The sequence below is a fragment of the Vicia villosa genome, linkage group LG2 (assembly GCF_029867415.1).
Source record: "Vicia villosa cultivar HV-30 ecotype Madison, WI linkage group LG2, Vvil1.0, whole genome shotgun sequence".
NCBI lineage: Eukaryota > Viridiplantae > Streptophyta > Magnoliopsida > Fabales > Fabaceae > Vicia > Vicia villosa.
Window position 1 is genome coordinate 53,493,150 of NC_081181.1, and position 15,363 is coordinate 53,508,512.

Sequence of the window (15,363 nt, forward strand, 5' to 3'; positions counted from 1 at the left end):
ATAAAGTGATAATCAGCCTAATAAAGAAAAATGTAGGAAGAAAGCCAAGAAATTGGCACAAGACGTTAGATCAAGCTTCGTGGGCATGTCGAACATCGCCAAAAAAAGCAACTGGAACAACTCCAATTCGACTGGTGTATGGGCATGATGCAGTGTTACCAGTAGAGATTCAGGTTTATACAGTCAGAGTCCATAGGCAACATGAAATACCTTCTGAAGACAACTAGAGCATGATGGTAGATGAACTAGTTGATTTAGATGAAGAAAGAATGTCAGCCTTGGATTCATTATAGAGGCAAAAGGAAAAAGTCGCTAGAGCATACAATAAGAAGGTAAAGGGAAAAATGTTTGCTGTCAAAGACTTAGTTTGGAGAGTAATTTTGCCTATGGACAAAAATAATAGAGTCTTGGGTAAATGGTCCCCAAATTAGGAAGGACCGTTTAAGGTGTTGCAGGTTTTCTCCAATAATGCTTATGAGGTCGAAGAGTTGGCACCGGATAGACGGATCTTGAGGTTAAATGGAAAATACTTAAAGAAGTATAGGCCTGTCCTTCAAGAGGTCAAGATTTCGACAGATTAGATAAATGTCGAATAGATTAAGCTAGAGAAAGCTATGTTTGAAACCAGCAACAAGAGCACAGAAAATTAAACATACTGAGTGCTAGAAAATAAAGTGGTAGCATTAAAAATTGGCCAAAAAAGCCATTATTTAGAATTGCATGCAGAAAACAAAATTACAAGCAGCTCAAAATGGCTAAAATTTGGACTAAAAGCCGCCAAATTTAGTCTGAAACGACTGAAGCTCAAAGTTGAAGTGAAGAGACTGAGTTTCAAGCTTGTCGGTCAGAATCCTGAGCTGTTCAAGCTCTTTTTCAACGTTCTAAATTTCTTCACCTACAACTGTAACATCCCTTTTTACCCCATAAATAATAAGCATATAATCAGAGAATAAGCATGCATATAATTAAAAAGGGCGTCACATCGACGTTTTCAAAAACTAAAAGTTTTAAAAACCGACAACATTTATCCACAAAATACAATACACCTGCATTAACAGCGGAAAGTAATACTCATGTTTTTCATATAAATGATACATGTCCCATACCATGATCATATCTCCATAAACAACTCATAAGATAACCATAATCATAATATTTGGCTTAAAGCCTCTCAACAACAAGTAACCAATTAAACAGGTTCACAAGTTATAACAAAATACATAAACAATTAGAACATGAGTTCAACGTCTAAGCTACCCAGTGTTACATGACCAGAGCATTGACTCGCTACTTAATTACCAAGCAAACTCAGAAGAAACTCCGACTAGGTCACACGCAAGCTACTAATCGTCAAACCTGCATGTCGCCAAACGAGGGCAACATTAAAACAGAAGGGTGAGAATACGAACCATTATGAAGAAAGTATAACGGAATACAATGGTTAAATCAACACTTCAAGTAATTAATCATACTATGTATAACCATGTAGATAATAGTAATCAACCCATATTTCACATGTTATCGAGTATACAACAAGCTTGAATAGTATAATATTTCAATTCTACTATTATATTCTCAATTAAGTACACAATCATAGTTATCACATATTCACACATTTTATCAAATATATATTCAAACTTCACTCGTTTCAATTATCAAACTCATACACATATCACAACTACATCAACTTCACATACTCAATTATCGCATAATTTTAATGTGACTCAATGCAAGATATGTGACGCTATGCATGTGGTACCGAATTGTGAACCCAAAGTTTCACCGCTTTCCGATTCAATATCTAGAATCCAAGCCACGCTTCCGATCCGGACAAGACCAAAGCCCACCCAAAATGTAAACATATAGTTTACGGCTTCCGATTCACTCTAGAATCCAAGCCCGCTTGTGTTTCAAAGCAAATCCACCTGTGTTTCAAGGCACACTATGATATGAATGTATGTACAATATCACAAATATATGCAATTAAGATCATCTCTACCATCTTAACTTTCCGCATATCACAATAATTCAACTCTATGAATTATCCACCAATTGTACACAACATTCACAACACTCACACATCATTCACATATGAGAGGCCAATTAATCAATTACGATTCACACAATCCAATTAACACTAGTAACCATACTATCTCATGTTAATTCTCATTTTGTCAATTATACATGAACAGACACTTTCCACATCAAACAATTAATTATTAGAATTAATGCTATCCAACTACTCATAGAGAATCAATATTAGCACAACATCATGGCATATACATATATTTATTCTCAACATAAACATATTCAAGGCAAAACACAATTACGGACAAATTCCCAAAATACCATAATTTACCGATAACCGAATAATTTATCCAAGTCCAAGTATATTCCAAATAAATAGTCTTATTAAAATTAATTCAACTATTAATTTAATTAACCAATTAATAATCACACTATATTAATTTAATTCACTTCTATTTCTACTCCATTTCCAATTTCTAGCATTCTATTGCTCAAGACCATTTTTTATTGAAAAGAATATCGCGCTAGCTTTCTAATGCTTCGAACGGAGACTCAAACGGAGTTACGGTTCAAAATATATGAATTGTTAAAGTTTCAACAAAAAAACAAACACCGACATCATACACTAACAACTCTAAACATGTCAAAATTACGCAAAACAAATAAAAATATGACTCTTAATAACTCTAAACAACTCTGACAACTTATTGTCAACTCTAACAACTCTATTGACAACTCTAACAACTCTATTGACAATTATATTAAATTGTTAAAATTTATTTATAAAGAACATTTAAATAAAACACAATTTCGGTCGATTTGTAAAATATCACAATTTCAACAAAATAATATCACCACGTTAATCTACTAATTAAACTTAGCTACCACGTAAATTTTCATCATATTTCGGACAACTAATTATACCGCTTAATTCGGCTATTTCGATCGAACGAAACTGTTTGCATTATATTTTGTTCTATAATTACTACTGTTCACAATTTATTTGCATACTATTTCTATTATCTATACCATTGTACACCATATAATATTTATGTTTCATTTCAATTAGTATCCTACTATTATATATATATATATATATATATATATATATATATATATATATATATATATATATATATATATATATATATATATTTTAAATGATAACATATGAAAACATGGGATGAAACATGACATCATTAATAGAACAGCAAAACAAATAAGGTCACAACACAGTAGCGTAGAAAATGAAATACTATGGTCTAAGTGGGGTGTGTCATTCCATTATGCTATTCTACCTTATATATATGTCTTAGGTAGTAGTAATATAGAAACCATAAAAAAACAAGACCAGCACATGTATGAATAGTAAGCAACACCAATAACACTATATACTGAAAGCATATAAAAACAAAATGTTATAGTTTAAATGCCAATATGTAGTGTGGAATAAAGCTACACACACATAGAAAATAGAAAAGAAAACAAACAGTAGAAAGCATAAAACATATTTGATATGGCCTAAGTGGGTACTTCCGTCGTCGCAGCATCCTTGTCGAACGACAAGTTCACTTATCCACCATGACATTCGTTTCCTTTTCCTCATTTCTATACACACAGAATTTCATTTTTTCTAATTAGTTCCTATTACTAAATTAATTTCCTGTTTCCATTAACAATGAAACAATTCAAATAACATTTTCATAGATTTCAACCAACCACAAACCTAATCATGTTAATCTACCATTGACTCAATCATACTAACTCATAATAATAGGGATTCTCCCCCTTACCTCTTCAATGTGCTTCAAACCCTAGCTTTTGACCCTTGTTGTTCTTCCCCTTTTTGCTCCTCTTCTCCTCTTTTCCTTCTTTTGAAAAAAACTCAGCAAAATGAAAATGATACTTCTCTCCCTCATTCTACCCTTTACCATATCATTCATATTGGGCTTAACCCATATAATTCCACTTCCTAACTAATTAGGCCCAAATGATAACATAGAGTAGTCAAATAAATAATTATGCTCCAACAAATAATATTATTACCCTTAATATTATTTTCCAATTAATCCAATTAAATCCGACTTTATCTCAAATAAGTAAAATCCAATAATAATATTATTTCTAATATTATTTCTCTACATACTCCACTTTATTAATTCTTCGATTAACCGAATAAATTCTAACTTCACTTAATAATTTGAACACGTTTCTCAATAACACCGACGATCCAATTAATTATCAAACTTCGTCCAAATTAAGTAAATAAATCCTTATTTAATTTAATTAGCCAAATAATAAAATTCAGGTTGTTCGCTCGTGGTCTACTCGACAGTATGTTGGGTTGGTTGCACAATCTGGGTGACAATGCATGATTTTTCCTCAGTAATTGACCCTAATTCATTATCCATAGCAATAATTTGACGACGAAGATCATCGATTTGAAGGCGTATCTTAGCAGCTCTGGCTTGTTTAGGAGCTAATTCCTTTTTCTTCTCCTGAACCATCTCCAGCAGTTTGGTGACCTCTTCATCAACTTTCGTTACCACCTCTCATTTCTCCTTCACAAAGGCCTCTTAGTTTCAATCTGATGTTCATTTTACCTGACATTGTCGATGTGATGCAGCATGGGAACCATAAGCTTCTCAAAGGTGGCCATCACACACTTAGCATACTCAAAGAGGTGAAGCGCCTTGAGTTGAGTAAGCACATCAAGAAGTTCTGGGCCGACACCAGGCTTAGAAGCACTTGGGACTAATCTGGATTCAAGGTATAAGAACGAACCTTGTCCATCAAAGCAATAATTTTTGTTGCCTCAGGACCCATTTTTTTAGAGTAGAGTTGGTGGAACTGTTCAGAGTCAAAAGGAACGTCACGTGACCTCACTAGGCTACGAAGCATAGCAATGGCTTCTAGAGCATAAGGCTTTATTGCCAACTCGTGGGAAGATGAAGGAGAATAGGTCGGTTGAGGCACAGATTAAGGAGACTGGGTTTCTGTGATACCAACATTCCCTTGTCCCCTTGAATCCTTCAAAGTCAAGGAATCTAAAGAAAGACTAGAGTCAGAACTAGTCAAACTGGAGACCGTGTGCGTGGCAGGACTAGTGACTGAACTAGAATCACTATCACTAGTCTGGGCATTTGAGTCAGTGAACTCACCAGCATTTTCGACAGAGGTTGCTTGGTGAGATGGAGAAGAAGTTATCGACAGAGGAGTGTAGTCAACAACAGGGTGAGGCTGCTCACTAGAAGCATCGGCCTGTTTTAGAACAAGAGGATATTTGTAAGAAAAGTCCAACAATTTAGGCAGAGAAAAATAGTAAAATGATTGATTACCTGTGTCGGTGTAGGAAGAACATTTTTCAGATTCCCTTCCTCCAAGATAGCAGCAGCAGTGGTGTTGGTCGGCCTTGAAGTCCCCACAGATGGATCAGAGACAATATTAAGAATAGACGTGTCGGCCACAATGGTGTTAGCGTCTAAGAAAGAGGGAATTTCTTTATTGCTGGGAGCGGCGCCAACCTCGGGTTGTTGAGTCGTGAGTGTTTCTCCTTCGACAACAATATTGACAGGTTCTAAAACAGAAGGAGCTTCTTGGGTGCCTCAAGCAATGTCAGCCTCAGGTTGGTGTGTCTTAAGCACTTTGCTTTGTTTTTTATTTTTTGCTTCACTACCCTTAGAGGGGGAATCATGCTTCTTCCTTTTATGGCCCTTGTGGCCTTTAGGTTTATGGGATTGTTGTGGAGATGGCTAAGTCGAATGAGGAGTCGGCTAAAGACAGGAAGAGAGGTTATAAGAAGATATTCTAGTTAGAAGATTGGACAAGCCGACAAGAAATACCTCAGGTCCTTTGGCAGCAGAACGCCTATTCTTTTTAGATTTCTTGGACTGAGAGGAAGGGACGGGAAAATCTGTCGAACATGGTTGGCCCTGCATACAGATAGAAGGTTAGGAGCCATGTATTGTCTTTCTTTAAAAGAAATCACAGGATAAAATGAGATGGTCGTATAAAGGTGCACACTGAAGAACTAGTTTTCTTCAAAACTTTGGAGATGGGCTCATCGTCAGACGCAGATTCTTTAGGGATAACCTGTAGAGTGGAGAAAAACAGTTAAGAATATAGTACCAAGCGAAAGAAAGTCAAATCGACCAGATGTGAACCTGAGCTTTATCCGTCGAAATGAGAGGTGCATCGACGGGAGAGGGATCCACAGGGTCTATGGGGATTACTGTAAAGAAAATAGAAAAAATAGAATCCAAATAGGCAGAGGTGTCAGCTTTCCAGAAAAGTGTTACCAATTTGTATAGTATCGCGCACTTTAACATATTGAGGATCAATATGAAGTGGCCCGGAGTAGTTGGGTAGATAATGCTTCGTCGGTACCACTCTGTCGATCTTTTTCTTATAAGCATTTTGTATATCTGAAAAAGAGCAATAATACCAATCTGGAACTGGAGCGCCGAAAGCCAAAGCCAAGGGGCTAGATGGCAAAGGATGAAATTTGATGTTTCCAAAGTGAAGGGCGTAAATATACTTGTCTTTCCCGTAACCAAGAATTTTTAGCTTTGGGATCCTGTCGGTTACCTTCTCCTTTAATTCGGCAGCGGCCTCAGAAATGGTCCGACGAAGATCATTAGGTCGATACACAACTTTGAAATATTTCTGGAAAGCTTGAATTTGTTTGATATGGAGAGCCTTACACTTGGTCGACTTCGCCTGCAAATGAACAAGAGCCTGAGTTAGTTCTTATGATTTGGCCTTAGGAGCACCAACATAAGCGGCAAGATATGATTGCCACCAATCATCAAATTCTTTGGTACAGGGGAATGCTGGTTGAAACGAGATGAATGGAGCCTTGGTCCTTTTTCCCAAAAGCCCTCAATATCTTCTTTGACTACACCCCAGGGTTTATCACAAAGGATGTTTGAGAGTATGTCGAGAGAAGAAAACAGGGATTTAGGAACAAACTGACAAAGCCCAAACTGTCTGGCTACCAAGTTGGGTTGGTAAGCAACTAGTCCGGGGTTGACGCCGGTTAGTACAGCCGACGGGAATTAGGGAACCAAAAAGCGTTTCAATATAACAAAAGTTTCACTCTTGTGTTCATCTTCAGCTAGAGGGAAAGCCCTAGTGAACCATCCAGGACCTTCAGTCCGACTACTGAAAGGATCCATAGAAGGGTGAAAATTGGCGCGAGTTAACATGATGTTAAACAAAAGGCGAAACACCTTCATATCAGGAAAGGTTTTGTCGATGGGAGCCAGAGGAATCAATCGCTTCCAAAGAAGGTGTTGCTCCTCTAAGAGACACGCTACCCTCCTCATCCCATGGGGTGTTATATCCTTAGAAAAAGTGGCGTTGAGCCACAATTGTAGAACCAAAAAGGGTCGTGAGCCAAGACATTCTTCTTTTTTGAGTTCTCAGGGTCGAGGAGTTTAATTTGGCAGACAACCTTAGTCAAAGAATCATAAAGAGAAGCCAATATCAATTGGCCAAGAGCAATGTCATGCTCTTGGTGTAGCTGAGTTGCCAAGAGAGCAAAGTGTTTAGATATATGCGTTGATCTAGAGCAAAACACAAAGCGAGACAGCCAAAGAGTTAGAAAAGCTATATGTTCTTCAGTGGTCATAGGGCCTGAAGATGTAGCGTAATGATCAATGAAATTATTGTATGTCAGTTTGCGAGACTCCCCAAGATCAAACCTTAGAGAAACTAGTGCTGCGGCTTCGCAGTCGAAGACTTTGCTGGTCGGTTTTAGGCTCGTAATGGCAGCGATATCTAAAAGTGTCGGTTTAATCATGCCACACTTTGTATGAAAGGTGTTGGTTGAACTTTCCTAGAATTGGAGAGCACCAAGCAACATGCCACATGATTGAGGGGGGCCATTACGAGCAATTTGCAAAAGGGTGTATATACCTATTCGTTTCCAGTGGTCGATTTTCTCTGCCTCTAAACGATCCATCCAAGCGCAAAACTTAGGGCAATTCTTGGGAGGGGCAGTTCTAAAATTCCTTTCGATATAATGAAGAGAGAAAGGTTTTTGAGAAGAAATTAGTGGTTCAGAAAGGTGACTGGTGGGAAAAAATGAACCTCTTTCGACAGTTATCTCAGGTTGACGATTCTCTGGAAGTGGGCCTAAGAATGCTAGAGGCTTTTTAGATAGGGAGAAAGGGATTAATACCTGAGAACGCCCGATTTTGGCTTTTTCTTCAGCGAAAGGAGGTTCAGGAACATATTCGTTGCCATCAATGAGGAGTGGTTGCTTGAGCTTCGCAGCGGAAGGGATTGTTTTGTTTGAGTTAGCCATGGAAGAAGCTGAAGGTCTGAAGAAGAAAGAAGTTTGCTTTGTTTTCATTGGTTGAAGCAGAGGAAAAAATGACGAAGAATGTAAAAGAGAAAGAAGAAGAAGAAATAAGGGTTTTATAGAGTTTAAACCCTAGGAAAAGGAAAAAAGGTGGGTCGTTTGATTTTCTTTTTTCTAATAAATCACGTCACTGCCGATTCGGCTTCACTGGACCAACGTCTTATTAACATCACTGGACCAACGTCCTATAAACATCACTGGATCGAAGTCCTATAAAAATGTTATGAATGCATAACACACCACAACACAATAAATCATTCACGTCACTTTGCCATTCTAGGCCATGTCATCATCATATCAATCACAACATTCATCACCATGAATAATAAGGCATAAGCCTACGCAATAATCATGTCATTTCAGGTCAACAATAACAATCACATCAATGTAATATATTCTACAAATTATGAAATTATCATTCCAATATCCTCCTCACCAGTTATCACCAAAATCATCGCATTATACACAACACTGACACTCTAAATATCAATTAATAGTAGAAAATATTAATTTTAAAATCTCAAAATTATACTAATGTTAAAGATAATATTTTTAGCTTAAATCGGACTTACAGATCAAAAGTTATGAATTATTTAAGAAAATAATTTTTGAAAAATTGTTAGGTGAAACCGACGTTACCCGGTTACGCGTTTACATAACTCTATTCGGTGTTTTCAAAACTTGCCTATAATCGGTTACATCGGGGCTGTTACACAGTTACAGCACTAAAAAAGTTCCAATTTTCTCTATTTCCCCATACTGTAATCGATTACACCAGGGCTGTTACCCGGTTACAGCGTACCTAGTAGCAAAAATATCAATTTTTGACAGCAATTCTCTCTATTCCATTCAGTCCAATTCATACCAACTCATTACATCTCTTAAATCATAATTTTACAGGTCTAATACCAGTACCCTATGATTATCTGTCATACCCCAAAATTTTTCCATCTCATTTCACCTTTCAAAACTCATACCAAAGTTCAACACTCAAGGGCACACTCTCCTAGACAATGACCTCTTGAACTAGGGTTTTGAATTCTCTGAAGAAAATGAATGAACCAAGGTCTCTAAGGGATTTCATAAGGCTTATGATGTTTCAAAGGATCTCTATGACCAAATTCAGGCTTCAATTCCAAGGATTACTCAGTCAATTGCTCAGAAAGTCAACAGTCGACTATTTTGACCTAAAAGTCATCTGTAGTCAAAGTACAGTCAAAATTCTTGATTTCTTGTCAACATCCTTATTTTAAAGTATCATTCATCATTTGATCAAGGATTGATCATGATTCATCAAGGAAAGTTCAGAAAATCAACAAAACCTAAAGTTTCTAAATTAGGGTTTTTTGACCTAAAGTCAACTAAACTTTGACCAGCCATAACTTTCACATGTAACATCAGAAATTTCCCATCCAAAGCTCAATTTGAAGGAAATTGAATTCTCTACAACTTTGTCCCTACATGTTAGGTCTAAAAATGCTTCATTTGAGAGATATGGATCAAAAGATTATAGGTCCTTTTTGAAAGTTAACCAAAAGCAGTTTTTTGTCAAAGCCCATATTATCAAGATAAAATACTCAAATGGAAAAAAGCTTCTAACGTGGATTGTATAGGACATCTTGAGGTTTCCAAAAAGTCCTAGAACTCTTCCATACCTTAAAAACTGAGGGAGATATGCTTTGTCAAAGTTGGTCATTTTTGAAGGAGGTGTGTGAAGAAAGTAAGGGTCAAAATAGATTTTTTTTTTGCAAAGAGGCCCAACTTTTTATGGTCCAAACTTGCTTCTCAAGTATCCAAGAGTTCCAAATCTGAAGGCCACGAAAATATATCAAATCCTTGATTTTATATGAATTTTTATTCATTAAAATCATGATTTAAATCAAGTATTTGGAGAAAAATTGAAAAGATTTGATTTGCTTCTAACTCCAATCATAATCAATCATCCAAATACTCCATATTTGATACATATTTCGTGCAAGAGGGGATTGGGAGGAAAAGATTGAGATTTGGCCATGATTAGAAAGTTTAAGATTCAATTTCCAATCAAAATCAAATTTCATGATGCAAGAAGATTTGATCTAATTTTATTACCCTAATTCATTCACCTATAAGTACATGACTTGCCCAAAGCATTACGGGACGAATTCTTGCAGTCAAGAACACCTTGGAGCTTCCAAATTTTAAAGAACAAGTCAAGTTCGGTTTTGGAGATTGGAGTGGATTCAAAGCATTCTGAGAATTGGTACACGTTCCTTGAACGATTCCAGAGCTATACCAATCATCACATTCAATCAACACGTCCAGAATCGGCCTTCACGTATTCACAGTTTGTCTAAATTTTTTGAGCATCGATTGCATACTTTTGCGCATTATAAATGAGTTTTGATTGCATAATTGTGTTTATCATGATGCCATGAGTGTTTCTGCAAGATTAATTGTGTTTAAAGCTTAGGTGAACCGATCACCATTGTTTGGGTTAGAGCTATAAATTTAGGGCTTTTCGTTCTGGGCAAAATTGGTTGAAATTGCAGGTCCCATCGTGTTAGGGAGTGTTGGATGAACACACCCCTACATTCGCGATAATTTTTTGTGGTTTGTGTTGCACCCCAAAATTTGCCCACTTATTTATTCCCCAATCGGCCTTCACCTTACATTCATGTGCATACCTCATCTAGGCCATTCATCCATTACATTCATCCATATCATGGTTACTATCCAGAATTGATAAGAAAAGATCTTATGCAGAAGAAATTCCTGATAAAAAAATAAGAGAAGATTTGAAGTCTGATTGTATGGCATCATTCCCATTGGCATACTCCTAAAATCAGGGTTTCATCCTCTCCAATTCAAAGCTCTGATCAAAGGATGCAATCCTCAAATTCAGGCTTTTCAAACTAGGGTTTTGACCAAAGTCAACCCAGTTGACTTTTTAGTCAACGTATAATCAGGAGATGATTTTTGAGTATGAAATATGGTGGTCTGGAGGAAGTATTCATCAGAGCTTCTCTGGTTGAAAACTGATTGGGAATTAGATCGGAAACGGATTAATCGGGAAATTTGTCTAGAACCAAAAAATTAGGAAATGTTGACTTTTTGGTCAAAAATCAAGGTCAACTGTCAAATATTGACTTTTGGAGGAAAACTGGTCAAGAAAAAACAAAATGAATAAAATCAAGAAAATGTCAAGACTGCCAAATTTGGAAGGTAATTGAAATGGGAAATGCCAAAAAAGGAAAGTTATGGTACTTAGAAAAATTTTGACGAGTTTGTAAATGGCTGACTAGTGCGCTTCATGGCTGGTTTGCATATGGATAATGGCAAAATCTCAAAACAAGTTCAACAACAAAAATGTTAATCTCATGGCATACTACAAGTTTATAGTTGGAATTATTTTCAAAAGATGCTTGGATCAAAAGTTATGGAGGTTTGAAGTTGGATATTTTTCATTTGAATCGAGTCATGAAGCATGGGAGATTTCTGGGCATACGGGAAGCATTTTATCAAGCACGTGGCGTGCCAACTTTGAAGGTGATTATAGAGAAGCACAAGGGTCCATGAAATGCAATATTGGTATACTTCTATTCTCCTCTGTGTGCTCTTTCTAATAAGCCAAGAATCAAGTCATTTGGACATGTATTGAATCAAATGTGAACCTCCAAAGTCACTGCCTTCGCAAACCTCATATCATGCGTCCAGCCAAACAAGATTCTAGGTCACGCGTGCCATTTCTACAAGCACGTGGTGGGCTATTTTCGCGTCCGATTTTAAAGAATTATAGGCATCCAATCAAGTCCAATGTGGTATGTATGTGTTCTTTGCCACGTCCTCTTTCTAATAAGCCAGGACCGCACCAAGTGAATATGTAATGAGCAAGTTATAGAGCCTTGAAGTCATGCCCTGACTAAGTCATATTTTTACTGAGAACGTGGGCCAGAAGCCAAGTCCCGTATGCCATGAGTATGCAGTGGTGTACCGTCAGTTTGTAGGCCATTTGTGAAGGTGTTGCACGTGTTTTCTCTCCAAGTCACCAACATAAAACTTGCTCTATCAAATACCCTTTTCACATTGAGCTAAGGAGCAGGTCATGCCATGGACCATAGCTTGAGATATACACACATGAAGATAAGCTTTTGGGTATTGGTAAGGCACGTGAGTGAGATACCATGCCATAAAGCTGCAGCACATATGGAATATCCATTTCCCACCATGCATGGAGCAGGCACGCGAAAAGCATATCAAAGAGTTACTTCAATTATAAAAGTCTTAGTCACTAAGTTTGGAAGAGAAAAGTTACTCTACACTTGCACTCACCATACACTCCCATGCACACTCACCATATAAGTATCAAGACCCCTTCACAAATTCATCGGACACACTTCATTTTTTCATTTTCCAGTTCTCTCTTTCACTTTCCTCGTTCTCCTCTCTCAATCCCTCTCTATCCTTTCATCTCTCTCCATGGCAGAAAAAGTTTGTTACATCTTGTAACAAACTCTATAACCGTCGTCTCCATTGATAACCTCAACCTCCATCATCTTCTAACCACCAACACAAACCTCCATTGAAGCATTACCAAGATTCTAATCTCACCGTCGTAACTACCACAACCTAAGCTTCAAGATTCTCCATTTCTATCGCCCATCAAGCTTCAACGAAGCATCATCATCATTACTTCTTCACCTAGCTTTGTCGTCGTGTGTTTCAAGTAAGGATCATCTCTGTTCAGACTCCAAAGGCTGCTACAAAGAACTGAATTTACTTCTCGAGTAGACTAAGCATTGGCGTCACTTTCAAGATCCAGATCTGAAAACTTGAAGTCTTTCGAAGCTAATCATCCAAGAACTCTTTCAGGTACGTTCTCAAATCCATTGCTAAGCATGTTAGCAACATATATAGATTATGTGTGCATCTGGAACGTGATCAACGCTAGCAATATTCGCTTGAGTTCTTGTTTGAGTAAGTGTAGTTCTGTTTAATATGATTGTACGTTTAATAGGTAGAATAGGTCGCTTCTTGAACATTTATTATCGTATAATTCATCCCGGTGCCATTGGTGTACGTTTTAGTGAATCTTTGTTCAAGTTAGGGCTTTGCATTTGCTATCGGTTTGTTATTTAGAGTAGGAATTGATGAAAACTAATGGTAGATCCGTGATCTATACGAAAAACCGAGGTGGATGATGGTGTTTGTTCTTGATTCTGGAAATTTTGAGTCGTGCTCCGCCGTGGTTATCATCAGAGAAGATGATCGGAATCTTGGCTCCGACGTCTCTCTTTTGTTTGCATTCTCCCTCCGTCAATACGTGGCAGGGTATCATTGGGTGCTGATTTTCACTATGTGACGTTTTTGTTTGTTTCCAAATGATTAGAATGTTGATGTGGCCTCTGATGATTGGCTCAGACTGTGTTTTGTCCTGTAGTGTATTAAAATTAGTTGACCAATTGATTTTTGATGTTGTAGTAGACTAGTAGTCATTATGTACATTTTATGTAGACTACAATAAATCACATGCGTGGATAATTGCTGAGTCTAATAAAATGAAACAAATTAATGTGATGGATCTGGGCCTTAATGGTTTTCTGAACACACCCTTGCTTTGACTGATGCACCACGCGCCCCATTGGATTGGGCCTAGCGCAATGCTACTTTCACCCCCTGTGTTTAGGCCCAGTTCTGGCTTTAACTGTTTTTTTGTTCATCTTGATAGTTACTTTTGCACCCCCTGCCTGTTAGAAAATAGTTTTTATTTTAATTTTGTTTTCTTTTTACTTTTAACTCATAATTCCTTTTAATTCAAATGAAAAATACATAAAAATGCTTTTAGATATTTTAGGATGTGTAGATTTTTGTAAATGTTTTTGTGATTTTTTCCTAATTCTCTTATTAGCTTTAATAAATCATATTGTTCACACATGTAAATGCCTTTTTGGTTTTAATTCCTTTTGTAAACAAATTGTTAATTGACTTAGGATTAGAATTTTAATTTCGATTTTGTTGTGTGAGTTCAAGTAACATGTATATAATTAGATTTTGTTTCTTTGTAAATTTTAATTCTTGACTTTTAATTGGACTTTAATTCCTTTAGTTGATATTGTTTGTGTATATTTTTTTTGACTTGCTTAGCATAGTTTAGACTTAGAATTTCCCTTTCAAATGATAACTCTAGGCTTAGAAATTAGGCTAGTCTCCCCCTTTTTCTCATTCTTTTTCTTTTACAACACTAAAACACCTAACAAATACTCAAAATAAAATCCCTCTAAAAAAATACAAAGAAAACACTTAAAAAACATTAATAAAAAAGTGAAAATCATTAAATAGGGGATGGAAGCTTGAATCTCCCTTGCTTAAGGGAATCATTCGAGTGCTTGGATCTCCCTTGCTTAAGGGAACCATCCGAGCGTAAGTTCCCAATATTTAAAAAATACAAACCAAAGAGTAACTCGAGCTTCCCTTGCTTAAGGGATTCCCTCGAAATGCTCAAACTCTCTTCTGTCTCTCGCCCTCGTGGCATTCTTAAGAATATGTTGAATCCATTCCATAATTAGGCGTGTAAGTCTCCAAAGGTCGAGCATCGTGGAGTGCGACTTTAACCACTGTTCACCTAAAAAACACCAAAACATAGAAAATCTTGAGCCGAACTACGGTAGCTCTGATTCCTTGTAAGGGATACGTAGGCATTGGGTCGCAGGGCCTAAGCTAGCACAATTGTAAATAATTCCTTCTTTTCCCCGTGTTTCTTTTGCATTCATTCGCATTTAGGTTTAGACATAGATACACCCTTTAGATAGAAACAAACATAGGTGGATACCATCGAGTACGATCGGCATGAGGGGTGCTAGTACCTTCCCCTTGTGTAACCGACTCCCGTACCTTGATTCTCTGGTCGAAAGACCTTGTTCTTATTCTGAGTTAGGTTTCCTGGTATTCCTTTCCCTTATGGGATAAATATATTAGTGGCGACTCTGATC